The sequence below is a fragment of the Lates calcarifer genome, linkage group LG6, assembly GCF_001640805.2.
Source record: "Lates calcarifer isolate ASB-BC8 linkage group LG6, TLL_Latcal_v3, whole genome shotgun sequence".
NCBI lineage: Eukaryota > Metazoa > Chordata > Actinopteri > Centropomidae > Lates > Lates calcarifer.
The window spans coordinates 23,301,329-23,316,913 of NC_066838.1; the positions used below are offsets into that span (position 1 = coordinate 23,301,329).

Consider the following 15,585-nt stretch of genomic DNA (forward strand, 5'->3'; position numbering starts at 1 on the left):
TAACGCATTCGCTGCCCTGCAGTGGAACGCAGAGCCTGCCAAAGTGGTTGTGAAACCACCCTGCGCCACGACTCTGACAGGAATTTCCCATCACCCCATTATCAGAATCAGACAAGCTGAGTGATTGCAATTACATCTGCCTATGCTAAGAGCAACTGCTTTTTCTCCTTTACCTCGGAGACGTGAGGTATTATGAATGGCCCCATTGTGAATCTGTGAGGTTTCTGTCTGCCTGTGAACCAACATAGTTGCGCTGTGAAGCTTTAATGAGACCTTAATTATGAGATTCCTCTACCTTAGTGACTGACTCATTGGGTGATGGCTTTAAGTAAATCCTCCTTTGTACAGGCATCCTTAAAACAAAGAGAGAGCAGAACAAACTGTGTCCATATATTGGCAATGCAACACATTTTTTAAATACCTAATGCTTTACAGAGGTCCTGTAAAACAGGGAAATCAACCCAAAGCACTTTTAAACAGTGTGATATTCACTCCAAACATATGCAATCAAGCATAATTATGAAAGGTGACCGTAGCTGGAGCCCAAATATGAAGAGGACGTGACATTTTGGCGAGTAGCCAGCCACCGGCCTGGACCCCATGCATTCTGTCTTTCTTCTCTGTTTGTCAGCACTTCCAAACATGGCTACCTGCAGAGAGGAACAGACAGTAAGACTCTCTCTTAGGGATGCCAGGCTCCTGTATATTATGTTTTTAGCATGCCTTGGATTTTTTCACAGCAGCCTAAGTTACTCCAAACAGAGCCGAGCAGCCCAAATCATGCTGATACCGAGGCGGCCCTAAACAAACCTGTTGCTGTGATACCGTCCCCCCGTCCCCATCTGTCCTCTGAGAAGCAGATGAAAGATAAATGCAATGCAGTGGAGCTCATTACTTGCTGGGTTTTGCTTTAATATAATACATATTAGTCATCCTGGTACCACTTTAAAACAAGGCAGCTTTTATACAGCATTTAGATAATGTTTCATTAGCCATTTTCTAGACTTTATAAATCAGTTATACTTCATAAATAGGCGCAACTTTTGGGTTGCCAGGTCATGGAAGATCCTCCTCTGGTATGACAATTATTGTCTTACATGCTTGCTCTTTAAAGCTGGCTATAATCAGTATTTTTACTGAGGGGTCGCTCATAGTGATGTACCCAGAGAATAAGGAAGAACACTCAGACATGAGAAAAAGGGTTTTCACATAACTTATAAGTGCATTTTACATTAAGCTTTTAAGTGATCTATCTGGATTGCTGCCTTATCAGAAAGTGGTGTCCTTATCCCTCTTGCCTTCCGTGACTTTATGCACTTTTATCCATTTGTTTGAACATATTCAGACTTTGTAAGACACTGGCTTAAAAAGACAGACAGTACACACAGTAGTCATGTTTCCATCCAATTTTAGCTTTTCATCTATCCATTGGAGCAGAAGCTTAAGTGGACACTTAAGTTTATATTGCCTTTAGCATTTGTAGTTTACTTTTATTGATGGACCAACTTTTCCACCTCAGCCAAATAAAAAAGTTTTTTGAGATCCTTTTGTCAGCATCTCCACTTGGGTTTTTATAAATTTGCAAAGTCAAAATGAGCGTAAAAACAGAAGAACAGTAACATACTTAAGTTGATTTTTTAAAAGGTTTTAAGTTAGATGGCTCTTTAGCCATTTAAAGTTATAATAGACACCTTTTTTGTTTTAATGTATAATTAAAAATAGAACGTTGTAACGGCTATGGAATACTGACGACGTCACTCTCACTAATACTGTGTGCCACTCCTCATGCATTTTCGCGGTAAAATGAAGATTCGATTTACGTCATCACGGAAGTGCACCTTGCCACTGCGCAACCAAATCAAAGAGAGGACAGCAGCTTCTATTTTCTAGTAGCTACAGGTATCTTACCGCAGGTAGTGTAAATGGTGCGGAACAACCCGTGTAACTGTGGAAGTTGTATCGGGCCAAAGAAAGAAAAAAAGCCCTGTTGTTGGAGGCGAAGAAGACAAACAATAAGTGATACAAACCGCAGTGGAAACACGGGTGAACCTGGACGGGCACTCAGTGGGTGGAGAGAGAAATTCAGGCCTGGATTTATCCTCTCGAGCCGACTTTATGGATTTTTAACGCTCCACTGGCACGTCGGGATTTGTCCGGGTTGTCAAATGGAAAGAGCTTCGGGACTTCAGAAGGTTCAGAACGACAGACAGCTGGCATTATTTCTACTAGATCAGTAAGTAAGAAAACATAACTACTTATTAATACAAGGCAATGTTTTACTCTGCCTTTATCATGTCACTGAGATAGGGGTTGTGGTTCAAACTAGGATTTTTATAGTTGTTTCTTGCTTTGGACAGTAGCTAGGCTGTAAGCGGTAGCCATTTTGCTAATGCTAGCTAACCGCTAACAGCCAGAAACAAACAGATGATTCAATGTCCCTTTGATAATTTAAACAAAAACACTTTACCTCACAGCGACTTATATAAAATGAGAGGTTGGGAAACTTACTATATTGCGACTACAGTATTGAACATTTGAAAATGTTGTGCCACTTTAAATGCGCTAAAAGATGAGATGGCAGTTGGTACTAATTGGCTGAGCTAGGCTAGCTAGTTAGCTTGCTTTTAATGGAACTAGTTAGCCCGGACGTTACTTTTCCCTTCATTATTATTGGTTTTATCGACAGCATTAATAATTACGTGTAGTATAGTAAATAATTAATATGTTAGAGCATCAAACTGATTTCTTGATTATAGGATAAAGGCTGGAAATGCTTCAGCTAGTTGTCTTTGGCGTTCCTGCAAATTTTACAAGCTGTTTCTGTCTTCTGCCACATATTTAACTAAACATATGTCTTGACCAAATATGTAATTACTGAATTTGACTTGTAGAACAAATGATTGACCTGCTAATTAGGTACAGCTAGAGTTGGTGTGTGATTCACCTGCCATCTCATTGACTTGTTACTGAACTTTAAATTGAAAGAGACAGATTTTAATTCTCATTTATTTGTTTCTGGGTGTTGTTTGGTCTCTATGTCATTTATAGTTTGTCTCAACAACTTAAATGCACTCATCACTCATGCACTCATCCTTATTCAGTGCCTGCAGGACATTATCTTAATATACCTGTGCAAATTGAATGTGATGGCCACTTTTCTGGCAGCCCAGGCGAACTGAGTGTGTCTTATCTTCCACTGAATAATCTTGCATTAACAAGTGTCTGGTACGAGAATGGTTTCAGAATCAGACAGCAACTATGTAAGTATTTTCAAGCAATTTAGTTCTCAAATTGCAGCTGTCAGGTGCAGTTGAAGCTTCCCTCAGTCATGCATGGCCCCTCAAATTGTGTCTCATGTCTACATCTCTGCACCTTTACAGGCTCACTCAGCAACCTGTGGTGCAATTACACAAAAAGTTATATGAGGACACAGGATGCATTAGAATCACTGGTCCAGCTTGACATTTACACAGCAAACCCCCAGCAGGAAAGAGTCTGTTGTAGTTGGAGTGGAGACGGTGGGTTTTAATGACACAGTATCTTGCAGAACGCCGTTCCCATAATTATCCTCTGTCTGACGTGGATCTGTCATTGGCATTGATTGTTTGTCCTGATGCCCACCTCCTCGTGAGTGTAGAGGGGAGGGAGGGGGTGGATGTTTAGATTCCCTTGAGCTGGACAGGTTGCATTCAGGAGCCCATGGGAGGCCCAAACTGGAGCCATTGGTAAGATTGGTATCGTGTTAATGGCTCCACAGGCTCCAAGATACATAGCAGCAAAACCATAAGAGGCACTGGAATGTGGACTCTCTTGAATCATTGTCATAATTAGGGACAATTGCACACACAGATCCAAGACAGGCATTGTGCTCATTTGGAATCTGTCTTGTCTGACTTTTCTCATGCATTACAACACTGGTTGTCTCTCTGTGTTTGTGTGTGTTAAAAGAATAGTTTGACATTCTGTGCAATGGATGTATTTGCTTTATTTGAGATGACAAGATTGCTGCTACTGTCATACCTGTCTGTATAATATCAAGCTACAGCTGGGAGATAGTTAGCTTAGCTTGGGAAGACTGGAAACAGGGGGAAACACCTGACCTATAGCTCCGTCCAACATGTTGTTTTTACACGTGGGTCTTGGTATGGATTAAACTAGGGGTTTGCAAACTACAGCTGTTGCTATGCTTCTGTTTGGGGGCTAATCATGCTCTGAGCTTTGGATCTGCAGTTGGTGGACATAAACAGGAGGCATAATGTTGCTATGGCTGTGGGCTACAGCTGGAGCCCTGTTTATTTAGCATATATTTGTTGACATTTTGGCAAACCGGCACCATTAAAAGTACCAGAACCTGTGCCTTAAACTAGTGAGATCTAAAACATTAATTAGTGAGCTTTGGAGAGATAACATCTCTCCTACTGTAATCTATCTTAATCATATTTATTATACAGACACGAGTGGTATCAATATTTTTCTAACTACCTGACTGTTGAAACGAAGCCTTGAAAATAAGCTTTTTTTTCCAAGAATTGTGAAGTATTCCTTTAAAAATGTTTTTAAATGTGCATTTTCTCAAACTTCTAGTTACAGCAGTATGTTATCAGGCTTCCTTATGCAACAGCAGCACTGAGCTCAGTTGTTATGAAGAACATTTCAGACATCCAGTGTAGTAGGTGCCTCTCCATAGGACAGATGATAAGACCTTAAATAGCACTATTGACACTAATAAGGGCAAATATCCCTCATTATCTTTTCCCCCAGTGATAGCAGAGGATAGAGCTAGGGGTGGGGGGTGAAGGTGAAGTGACTCAGGCCCAGGCTCCTGGGAATAAAAACAGCAGATCTGCTGGTCTGGATGTGGGACTGGTGGTTCATGTCTAAGGGTGTGGTGACTCTGAGGTTGATGGTGTGGATAAGATAAGGCTTTGCAGTGATGAGGGTGAGTCCAGAGATTGATGTATGGAAGGCTGAGGGGCCCCTGAGTGATGAAGTAGCTGGTATGTGATTGCAGTCATACCAGTGCTTGAAATTTGTTTCTTAAATCAAAATGATATTGCAGTTAGTCTGAAGGACTATATCTGGGCAAGTTTCAATGCACTATAGTGTTGTTTCTTGGCCTTTATCATTCCAGTGTTGCAGTATAACTATGTATAATTTGCGTGAAACAAGACAGACCTCTAGAGGTAGTATAAATATACATATAATACTTTAAACATAAGTTGTGCTTTGGTTGACCTAGCTACCACCATGATTGCTAGCCTCTTAAATTGTTTTAAATGGTTTTAGCTAGCTTACATAAAAGCAAATCTGATTTAGCAGCTAGCTACTGAATAAACACTTTCTTGCTCATTACATTTTAATACCCCAGATCAAATATATAGTAGGTAATATCATCCAAACTGACTGGACTGGATGTAGTCCTTGGGCTCAGATGCAGTAGTATGGCAGTAGTAGGATTCTAGAAATGCTCTGTGCAAGTGATGGAAGAATGCACAGTGCAGAGTAGAAATTTAACTGGATTTGCATTAAATCTGGTTGTTTTAACCAAGATTATGCTGCAAGATGTTTTTTTTTCCAACTACATTTAAGTTCCCTGTTATAGGCTTATCTGCAATGTTGCAAATTTCCAATTTATTCCTATGAATTCCCAGTAGTTCCAATATATTCCCATTAATTCTACAGCTATACTTAGAGGTCTTCAAGGCTGTACTAAAACATAGTGGTGCATTTGAGCTAAATGCTAACATTAGCATTAGCAACATCCTTACAATGATACACAATAATAATACTAACATGTTGAGCATGTTAAAATGTCCGTATTTACATATTAGCACAAAATACAAAGTATAGCTGAGGCTGGTGGAAATGTTTTTCAGGCATTTGATTATAAGCCAAAATGTTAGACATGATGAAAGGTCAGGGGACGAAATGTTTTTCAGTTCATCCTCTGGGGACCATGAATGTCTGTTGACATATTTCAGTCTGGACAAAAAATGGTGGACTGACTGATGGATGTTGCCGTCCCTAGAGCCATGGGGTCACTGGCGTTACTGATACTTAGGGAATATTATGATGGTGTGTGTGGTGATGTTTCGTTTCAGTAGCTCTTGAGAAAGCTTGAAACTCAAAGTTTTAAAGCCAAATAAATCAAAAACAAATATATTTAACTCTAAATATCCCTTAATACCTCGACTCAGCACTCACTTCTCTAATGAACTGGCCACACCCTGCTTTTTTAACACCTACCACACTGCCACACTAAGTTACTTTTGGTGAATCTTAGGTGATTATGGTGCTTTGGCCTTTGCAACCTTGGGGGAAGAGGCTTCTCCCAAACCCCATGAGCCTTTGCCTTTTCCTCCCTGAACTTCTGTAACACCTCAGTAAGCTTTCAGACCAGCCTTCCTCACTCTTCGGGGAGAGCCCGGTTGTGGTTTTTCATTACTCAAATCAAGACTGTCAAACGATCGTGCATATCCTGGCAGGGACTCATCCAGTTGGCTCATAAATGCCCAGGCTCCTGCCATCCGTTTGTTCACATGTGTGATCTCATATATCACACTTGTCACTCCTGGGCGGCTATAATCTCCCAGAAGCTTTTAGTAGAAATCCCGCTGACAGTGTTATTTGAAATGCCCCGTGATTATTCATTATAAAGTTTACACATCAGTGGGAAGATCCACAGAAAAACTGTAAGGACAAAAATGACTTCTTGGATGGATTTTTTAACAGTGTCTTTTGCTTTTTTGCCCGTTGCTGGGACTGTTGCTCATCGACATTGCTTAAAAAGCTGGCGTATTACCACCTTAATACGCTGGGATATAATGAGATGGCTTGTGGGATGAGTCGTTCAGTATGAAAGGATAAACACAAAACACCAGTGTACTTTCACACAGTTGAAAGACTCCAAGCTATAATCTTCCAAATCCTGTCAAATCCCAGGGATGTATGTTTCCCTAGTAAATATACACACTTACTGTACAGTATGTGCTGTCTTTCTCCCACTGCTGTGTGATTACACCCATAAATGCATCTGAATGAGAGAGAGCGCATCACTAGATGTTTTGGCAAGCTGATAAAACCTGCACAAAAAAAAGAAGTAATATTTGTGGACGTAACTCTTCTGCCTTGAGACAGGTTTACAGTCTCGTGCTGGCAGGATGGATTCCTGAAATAAACTTTCCAGACCCAGGGAGTGAAAACAACTCCCTTTCTTTTGTGAGGGAGACGAGGCTCGGCCCGATATTCATCAGTGGGGATAACCTCTGACCCCAGAATCATATGACGCTGAGTGCCGGAGATCCCGCTGCAGCCAGACAGTCTGTCTGAGACGCCATCTCTCTCTCTTCCCGACACTTCTGCTCTCTCTCTTTTCTCCCCCTGTCTCCCACTTTTTCCTCTTTCCTCACCTCTCTTGCAGTCGTAGGGACTGTAGAAAAAGTTTCAGGGTGGGGAAAGGAGCTGAACCTTGTTTCACTTCTTAAGAAAGCAGAGTTCTTAATGTTTTCTTTGGACCCTGCCAACATGACAAAATAATAACTTAATAGCTCTAATTAATAATAACTTTAACTATATTCTCTTTAATTCTTTTATAACCCTAAGAGGCAAAGTCACACTGAACTTGATTTCTTGTTTCTCTTTGGCAGACACAGGACTTCAAGAGAGTCTGTGGGGCTGGTTACCGGTTTTAAGGTATATCGTGTGTGGAAAAATTTCAGGTACAGAAAGAGTAAAGATGGACGCAACTTGGTCAGTCGACTTCAAGGTGACACTGTCACTGAAATTAATGTCTGCAACAGCGTTGAGAGTTATTATGTCAAGCATCAGTGAAATAAATACTACAGGCTTACTACTGCGGCAGATAACTATTAACTAGTTGACATCAGGTAGTTTCCCTACCTAACGCTACTTCACAGAGCAGAGAGGAGCAAAGAAGCATTCATTTCCTGCGAAATTAGTACTTTTACTTTAGTTCTAAAGCTGTAATTGCAATACTGTGATACTGTGAAACTATGATCTCTTTGCTTAAGGTTATCTGGTACTGTCAGAATCTATGCCTAGTGCTCAGCTTGTTTTTGGTTAGGATTCCTTTAGTGTTCAATGCTCAGAAAGTTTTTCCTCTGAGCTGAATTATTCCCAGAGATCTCCTTCCCTCCAAGACAAATGGATCAAGTGATTAAAACCAGTAAAAAACGCTACTAATAATTTTCATACGGTCCCTTAGTTGCCTCCTTTTTAAATATTACTGACATACATCTCTGTGTCTCATAACACTGTATAAATGCCTTTTTATAAGCTAAGGAGATGCTGAAGAAATGGGAAACCTTAAAGAAATATCAGTATCTCCTCTATAACAGCCCCTCTCTCCCCCTTTTGCTCTACAACCTTCGCTGTCGCCTCCACTCCAAACCCCTGAGATACCAGCATGCAGACAAGACGGTGAGCTCTCACCAGTCCAAACAATTACCATTAGGTAGGCCATGACAGAGCTTTTCCACACCGAGCAGCAGACTGAAACAGCTGCTGACAAGCCCATCTCTCCAGAGCCCTGCTCCAGTCTGCCACGATGCTCCAATTGTGATACCGGTTGTCGGGTAAATACTCTCAGAACGTACAAACAAAAATACCTAATGGGCTTCCTACAACATTTGATTTAATTTATTCGAAGTCCAGGAACTCTCTTAATTGTTTCCATCTTGTAGCACCATACTGTTGCTAATTGTAGTTGCTTATCAGCGTGATCACAGGTTTTAACCTTAACATGATGCAGTGGATGTCATGGTAATTCACTGGAGGGTTTTTGTATGAGACATGCTGTAATTACAGAGCAACTACGGATAAATCTCAGGGTAGGATGCATTCATACTTTCACTAATCCAGACATGGAGCCTCCAAACATGTAATTACCTTATAAAAGAAGTATGCCCCATTTACATGCACTCAGATCACTCAACAAAATGTAAGGGCTGATAATGTGGTGATTTTCACAAAGATAAGTACTTCGACCTGGTGTTTATGCACTAATCAGTGCTGAAGCACTGAAACAGGGCCTACATAATGAACTTGAGCAATTATAGCAGCTGTAATTTAATGTTCTCGTCCGCAGACTATTACCTCATTTTTATTGCTCTAGTGTTTACAGTAAATTAAATATATGTCCTCATGATGTATGGTGGCAAAATATGACACTGTGTTTTGATGAAAAGGGGGCTTGCAGGTGGGCTGCAAGTGGCTGTGTCAAATACCCCCCCCCCCAAAAAAAAAAAAAAAAAACAAAAAAAACCACCCCTCTGCTTACAGGAAGAGGAGGCCGAGCCCCATGCATACATTTCTGTTCACTTCATAATTTGGCAGCTGTAATGTTTGAGGCATTTCACTCAAGTGAGTCATGGTTAGAGTGGAGCCCTGTGCCAAAGAGGTGTTGGGTTTGAGTGCTGTGGTGTTCAGAATGAGGCGGAGAGCGTGAGGTGACATGTTTTGCTGGTATAGAGGATATGGGGAGATACTCCTGTAATGAGTGCTTTGTGAGATAATGGTATGCACGAGCCCACCTCCCGCTATGTTTCCTCACTTGGCTCCAGAGGCAGAAACAGCAACAAGAACAATGCTGAAACATGTCATGTAGACGAGCTCGGGACGCACACGCATGAGGCGCTTGAGGAGTGGTTCGGAGGGGTGTGTAGGCAATATAATCTGATTTCTACATGGCACAGGATTGTGCGTGGCTGTGTTGAATTAAATAATACTCCTGACAGCTCTGGTGCTCCCACATATATTTCAAGTCTGTTTTAAAAGAATACTTACATACAATTAAACTGTTTTAGCTTGAATCTACAGTTCTCCTTATTACAAGTCAGTGAACCATCAAAATGATGTTGAAACTGTTATTTGAAGGCAAAATACTTATTTATATTGCTTTAACATAAATGTGGAAACATATCTCTGCCCAGAACAAGGACTTTAGGTTTGTCCCCCATCACCTCCTTCTTTGTTTTAACACCTAGTATGAACAACAAGAATGATTTCAACAAGTAAAAACTGATTCAGTGCACATTTGGGTGTGTGACTTGAAAAAATGTGAACCTATCCTTTTAAACTGCTTGATATAATGCAGTGCCTCTTGCCTGACAGTGACAGAGCGGTTGTACTGTTTGTGGATGCTCAGCCATGCTTGTGTGTGTGTGTGTGTAACATCAGCCTGCAGCGTCTAGACCAAGCAGGAGTATGGCTAACAGCTGTGTGCTCCCGTCCAGGGACAACTGGCTCTGACGGCATTTCCTTGGATATTCTCTCACATACTGTGTCTTTATTTCCAGCGGTCAAGCTCCCATGCAGCGCCCACCATGGATAAATGCAGCTTTGTCAGAGAGTTTTTCCCCTCTGAGCAGCTGTCTGCAGCCCCTCGGGCAGTCCTCCGCTCAGCAACCCAAGCAAGTGCATGTCGGCTGTCAGGACAGCAAGAAATTAACATTCAAGTTGAGAGACAGTTTTCATTACAGAGCACAACCTGCTTCAGATATCATGTCGAAAAAATATTTTCCTCAAGAAGCCCCTGTATGCAGTGAATTAAAACTAGACACACCTGTGTACTGTGCGTACTTGATGTGTGTAAATAATGCATACCTCACCGAAATCTGGCTTGGATACACCATTTCACAATTCCTGGTAGTTACATGACTCACCGATGCTATGTGGATGTTCCCAAAGTTGGTTTGTAGTCACACTAAGCTGTTAACTTTCCGAGATTATGCGGCCAACAACACAAACACTGAGATCCAGTGCTGCTTTGACCGTAAATAGACATAAATTTTGTGGAAAATGAATCATTTTTCACTGCAAATTCTTGCAAACAAACATGAATAGAAGAGTCGGGTTATAGGCTACAGAAACTTGTATCAGCTTTTGGTAGTTGCTGTCTGTGTGGGCCCTCCCAGGTTACCACAGTGGTGCAGTGTTAACAGAGTGTGAGCTGTATGCTGTATTTCAGACCACTACTTTCTTACTGTTACAAATCACGTCACTGTCATTTCTTTAAATAACATTTAAACTATAATGTTAAAACGGATGAAGGATTTTTGTCGTCAGATGTTTGGTCTGAGAAACAAGCTGAGCAAAAAGCCACTCTGGACATCCTGTCCGCCCAACAGCGCACAGAGAAACACTGTTTTAAACTGCTTTATTCTGTGTTTTTTAATTTGGCTCCTAGAAACAACCCTCTAAAGGATGAACACTGAAGTGTTTCTTCCAGTTTTAATCATTGAGTCCATTTGTTTTGGAGCAGTTGAAACCTCTGAGGATAATTCAACCTCCTGAATGATGAACAGAGAAGAAATCTTAACCTACAAACACGACACACAGTGACTTGTGTGAGTCGTCTAACAATGCAAAAGATAACTTCTGATAAATTGTAAATTCATGATGCGTGGTTCAACCAGTCTCTTTCAGAGCTGTAGCGCCAGCGTCATTCTCCTCCTCCTCAGTGGACCTCGCAACCAGTGTTGAGGAGCTGTTTCTTCAAATTTGAAGTAGTTTTTCGCAGTTGACAGACACTTAACACCGAAGCACAATTTCAAATTCAAACTAATGTTACATCCTCTCTGCGATCTCGTTAGCTTAGCTATACCTGTGCACTCACACGCTGTAGGATGGGATACCTTCCAGTAGTAGGAAAGAAACTGAAACTGAAACTGGTTTTGTAGTAACAATGGGGGATTGCTTATTTGTTATCATAACTAACTGATGATTACTTGAATTGCAAAAGTAGTTGTAGTGTCATGTTACTCATTTCAACATTAAAGTAATCAGAATACTCTAACGTGTCAATTTGTCACGCGTTATCCCCAACACTGCTCTCCTGTCAGGCCCTTGGAGGTGATCAGAATTATTTTCTCCCTCTAATTGATGTCGTATACTAATTAAGATGATTTACTCATGCTTTATGGAGGGATGCTGCTAAAGCAACAGAAATTCTCCAGTAAGATGTGACAAAAAATGTGGAAAAATTAAACAGTTTTACAGCAAATTCTTGCAATACAAGAAAAAATAAATAAAAAAAGCAGAGCGTTGATTATAAGGTTTATGGGTAAATAGAGACCTAAGATGCAGAAAAACTAGGCTCTCAGTGGCTGATTAAATACAGGAGATGCCGTCGAAAGGTTCGGAGCCAGGCAGAGCATGTGTGTCACTAATAAGGTCTTGACTATTACCTGGACTGACAGCCAGAGAATGGGAGGAGAAGGGCTGGCTCCACACTGCTCAGTCAGCCAGAAAGCCCCCAAACGGCAGGGCTAACGCAGGTCAAGTGATTTGGCGCCTCGGGTGTATTAAAGCTATTTACAAGGGACTAAAGGATTTACGTTGCTTCACCCATTTGGTCTGCTCTTTTTATACGACCTGGCACCGGGCTGCTGCGTTTTCTGACCCTCTCAATCAATACGAAAGGGCAATAAAGAATGTTGCCTTTACGGGTGTTTGGCTTTTTGTTTAGTTGCAGAGGAAAGAGAGTTTTTATGGGTGGCTCCTGACGCCTGGTGTGAAGGCAAACACACAAGATTACATGAGATCCTCTGCACAATGTCACACACACACACACAAAAAGCACAGACACATGCACACATATTCACTATCAGCATTTTCTAATTTTTGCTTTAATGCAACATTATGCAACTGTTAATAGGGAAACAACAGAGAATGGTGCCTCTGTCATTTCCACTCGTGCTCCATATAATTTTAGTGAGCAGGTACGATCTCCTGAGGGAAGTGCAAAACTGAGTGGCTTAAACTGCTGGAATCAGGCCTGGCCATTTCAAGAGTAATGCTGAATTGTAGATCAGTTAAAAAAGACTTAGAAGTCATTAAAAACCAGCGCTTATCTCCAATATCCAACCAAGAAACTTAGAAAATATCAAGAATACAGCAATTGATAGGCTTTGTTTTTGTACTTAATATCTTATCTGTAGTTGGATGAAACATCGAAATGAAATTGTAGGGAGATATGATTTCAGTTTTCAGGTTCTCTTCTTCTTCTATGCAGGTTTTGTGGATCTGCACACAACTACTCCAACCTAATCTTAATTGACAACAGACATGAGTATCATCACGTTCAAGCCCAGGCTGTGGCAAAGGTAAGGAGAATTACTTTGATACTTTCTTATGTAACTGTCTTACTGTTCATTTCTGTTCTTGGTAATCTACTCCACTACAACTCAGAGGGAAACATACTTTTTACTCCACTGCAGTTACTGTGCTGTAGTTACTTGTTACTTTTCAGATCAAGATTTTACAACACCAGTGGTTCACAACATTTTTGACAAAAAGGGAAATGTCTTGGGGTCGATTTTCACATTTTAGATGTCTATAAGTTGTTAGCAGTTCCACCTTTATCTTTTAAACGTCTCTGATGTGGTTGCATTTGCACTGGGCAGCTTCCAGGTGTGAATATGTGTGTAACTGTTCATGTGAATGTGATTAGCAGGTTCCCACAAAAGAGGCAACCTCCCTCAATAAATACAGATTAAAAAAGAAAAAAATGAATATAATGCAAAATGCTGCTTACACACTGTTGATATATAATATTTAAGTATTTTTACCTTTGATACTTTAATACTAGTACATTTTAGTCATGGCACTTTTATTTAAGAAGGATTTAAATGCAGGACTTTTACTTGTGATGGAGTACTGTCTTGATCTGGTAATTTTACTTAGTCTACAGGATCTGAATGCTTCCTCCACTGCTGGTCACTGTTGACTTCACATAAAGACAGATACTGCCATCTTGTGGATAACTTTATAAAGAAACCATGCATATTCATCGGTGTAGACATTTCTGTCTTCTTTCCACTGAATAAATTGAATCAGTGATACCCACCCCCTGAACAAATGTCTGAGCAACTGTTACAGCCTTTCATCGTTTTTCAGCCCTGAGCGAAAAGGTTAGGAGGCTGCTATACGCTGATGCTTAGCAGAACATAATGAATCCTGAACGATGCTTTGCCCTTTGATCACATCGCACCACTCAATGATGCAATTAAGCCGGTAATTAATAATAGATTAAGCATCTGCACTGAGTGGCAGGCAGTATGAGACACATGCCTCAAATCGATTTAGCAAAATGGAAAAAGGAAAAAAAAAAGTGGGGGGGGATAAAACTGTAATTACTCACATCAGTCAGAAACTATGATTGAACAAAGCCTCTGGGGCATAAAACCACACACACACATAAACACACACTATTTTACAGCCATTGGCCTGTCAATGCCCTCGCCTGCCAGTTCCAGACAGGCAATGCGTTCCAGATTAGATCAAACTCCAGGTTGCCCATTTCGATTCTAAAAGCAGCTGTACGGCACTTTGTTACCATGACGACACTCACCGTCTGGTCTGCTGTCTGCAGGCATAAAAATAGACAGAGGTGGTGGTTCAGTTCAGGACTCACTGAGATGATAGTGGGCAGGAGGCAATCAAAAAAAAGGAGGGCATGATTAGACGATCGTCATTATTTGGCTCCAACCCCCTAATCAAACCATGATGGCACAGCAACAAGTCTTGAACTTTTCTGACTTCATCGTTTGTTTCCTGACGTGTGGCCACAAACCGGTGCAAAAATAACCAAGCAGACACACAAAACAACCAAAAATGAAGCTGCAGAGATACACAATGTCCACAAAGACACACAAAGTGACCAAAAAGAGCAGCAAAATGACTGCAAAGTGACATAAAACAACCTCAAAGACACACAAAGTGACTAAAAAGAGAAACAAAGTGACTGCAAATAGACACAAAATGTCTACAGATACGCTAAGTAACACAAATTTTAAAAAAATAGATACAAAAGTACCAAAAAAAAGAGAGACTGAGAAATGACAAATGAAATTGTCCTGTTTTGTGTCTGTGTAGGAGTGATGTGGAACCTTTTACATGTGTTCCTGGTTCTTGTGTTTCGACATTGTGTCTTTTTGTTGTCGTTGACTTAGTCTCTTGGTTGTTGTGTATGTCTCTGTATTAGTAAATGGATCTGATTGTTTGTGTTTTCTGTAGTTGATTTGGGTCAGTACTGGAGTGTTGTTGCGTCCTGTAGGACAGCAGCTGTTTACTGGTATTATATTTAAGGTTGTTTATGTGGCACTCATTTACCACACTGAATACACAATGTAACTGTTAAAGATGTATAGTTTATTATTGCCAAGAACCAGGGGTTTACATACATTTTACCCATTTTACTAATGTGCCCTCCTTTGTAACTTTACCTCAGTCTACCCAAAAGTTTGTAACGCCTTGTCAGTCAGTGTGATCGCCTGTGTTATCAAATCCTCATGCAGTGTTTCCCCTGCAGGGAGGATAATATACGGTGTACGCAGCTCTCTCACATCAGAGCAATGCAATCTCTGTCCAAGTAGCAGCGAAGCGTTATTGACTAATTCTAGCTGTTGATGTTGAGAGGGAGGGGATAATGTCTGTCTCTTGTTTAATGGAGCAAATTCGCCTCTGCAAATGTTGTTTTCTTTAACTTTTAAATAACTGCAGTTTGGTACAAGTGTAACTGTTTTCTTCAGATTGCTTTAGCTTCTTAATGTCAGTGTTTGTTTT

The 15,585-nt window shown here is 40.8% G+C and overlaps 1 long non-coding RNA gene across 1 annotated transcript; it reads left to right on the forward strand.

Moving 5' to 3' along the window:
- The first annotated feature begins 1,846 nt into the window (after positions 1-1,846).
- Positions 1,847-14,591, forward strand: LOC127138997 (uncharacterized). Its single transcript, XR_007813355.1, has 3 exons — positions 1,847-2,233; positions 13,034-13,124; positions 13,705-14,591. It is a non-coding gene; the product is annotated as an uncharacterized LOC127138997 (long non-coding RNA).
- Positions 14,592-15,585: the final 994 nt, after the last annotated feature.